This window comes from Pundamilia nyererei, unplaced genomic scaffold (genome assembly GCF_000239375.1).
Source record: "Pundamilia nyererei isolate P.nyererei 1_Seehausen unplaced genomic scaffold, PunNye1.0 scaffold00269, whole genome shotgun sequence".
NCBI lineage: Eukaryota > Metazoa > Chordata > Actinopteri > Cichliformes > Cichlidae > Pundamilia > Pundamilia nyererei.
The window spans coordinates 719,901-721,871 of record NW_005187670.1 but is presented as its reverse complement, the minus strand read 5'-3'; positions in this window follow the sequence as shown (position 1 = coordinate 721,871).

Here is a 1,971-nt window from a genome sequence, read left to right as displayed (position 1 = left end):
TCCCGCCCTTGACTGTCTCTGATTGGCTTAGACCACGATATGAGCATAGTGTCGTCTGTTGTCGGCCACACAGAGACTTTTTTTTACTCGAACAGCTGCTGGATTTTTTTAGTCACATTATTGAGGAATTAGGTCGCATTTGCAACCAAACTGGCTGCACTCTAGAGCCCTGCTCTATACAGCAGTAGTTGAGGTTCTATGTACACGCATGCACAGTATGTGTTATGGATAAAGGGCTGTGGAAATATGCAAGTAATAGCTATCTAACAGTATAGACATGTACATGCACACATCCATACAAATGTGGGAATCATTTAGAGTGCAGCTCTTCAGTAATGTGCTGCAGTATGAACAGTACAAACACCGTTAGACCTGCTGTGCTCTGTTCGTTTGTGCTCTCTGGGGTTTTCTGAATTTGAACATCTGCACGGCCGTCTCGTCGCAGAGATCTCTGTCAGGTTTCACCTTTATGCTAAGCCGGTGTTTGAGCGTGGCAGACACGTCCTCTCCAAAGCTCGGAAGCCTCGTCTGACATCATGGTGTGATGACAGACTGCTGACCTCCTTTCCAGCACAGCTGTTTGTGCCACTTTCAGCATCCTCTGGTTTCCTCTCTGCTTCTGGTGCTGCGATAAATTGATGAAGCTCACCTACAGGGACTTTTCCCTCTTGGTCGTCCTGTATGTTTAACTTTTGAGGTTTCACACTTTTGTAGGAGCACTTTGTCAAGGTCGAATTTCACAGGAGCTCAAACAGCAGAGTTTTAATGAAGCAGGGGCTGACTGCTGTCTTCTACAGCGGAGGATGCTCACACCTCATCATCAGGTCACCACAGGTGCAGAGTGGTGATGTGGTGAAGGATGGCGGTCTCCTTCAGCCTGGTGGTGCTTCCTCTGCAGGACCTCATTCAGGTCTTGAGCATGGCTCCTATCTTACAGCTCATGCTGTGTGTGTGTGTGAGACTGAGTGTATCAGGGATGGAATATGCTCTCTGAATACTCCCCCACTCTTGTAAACAGATGTTCCAGACCAGCGGTGTACCAAAAATGCAAAAATGGAGTGCACTCGTAGCAGTGGTGAGACGTGCGTGGATGGAGGTGTTGCACTCCATGGCGACCGAACCAGAGGTTTCCAGGTGAGGTCATGGCCATCGATGTATTTGGACCCGGCCAAGTCCTTCTTCAGCTGTCTCAGTGGTCGATGGCTGGACTACACATTTGCCACAACCTTCCTCGCAGCGCTCATGAAACAGCTTCCCCAGCTCATGAACGGACGCGATGCTGTTTTGATCCTGAGAGACAGTTACTTCTACATCTGCATCATCGCTCTCAGCGCCACTCTCCCAAAACTCTTCGTCAGGCTCAACATGAGCTTCCTCCATGAGGCCGCCTCTCTCTGACTCTCTGTCCAGTTCAACATCCAAACTAGGCAGAGGGTGACGTCACACAATGCACTGGCACAAGATGGCGCTGCACATGCTCTAAAACATAGGTGTCAAACTCTGGCCCGCGAAGCCATACCAAATTACTATTAGAGCTGGACTACTGGTATTATACAGCTAATATATATATTGTTTAGTATTAAGCTTTGCTTGTTCCATATTCAGTCCATAAGAAAAGATTCATTCATATATCTGGAGGAAGGTTTTTTTTCAATAAATATCAATGTTAGCCCACGATTTTGTTCCAGTTTTCAATTTTGGCCCACTTTGTATTTGAGTTTGACACCCCTGAAAACCAGTAACTTTAAACACTTACTGGTCAAATCCATCACAGACCTGACACAGCACCTGAGCGACGGTCCACAGTTCACTGAAACCTCCTCAGAAATGCTGTCATGAAGACATTCTTAATGAAGGGAAACAGGAGGACAGGCTGAGGCTGAAAATGACACCAGAACTGGACTGAAGGTCAGAGGAACAGGTGTGATGGAGAGATGGATCCACATCATGGTCAGTGTGTACGAGGAGGTC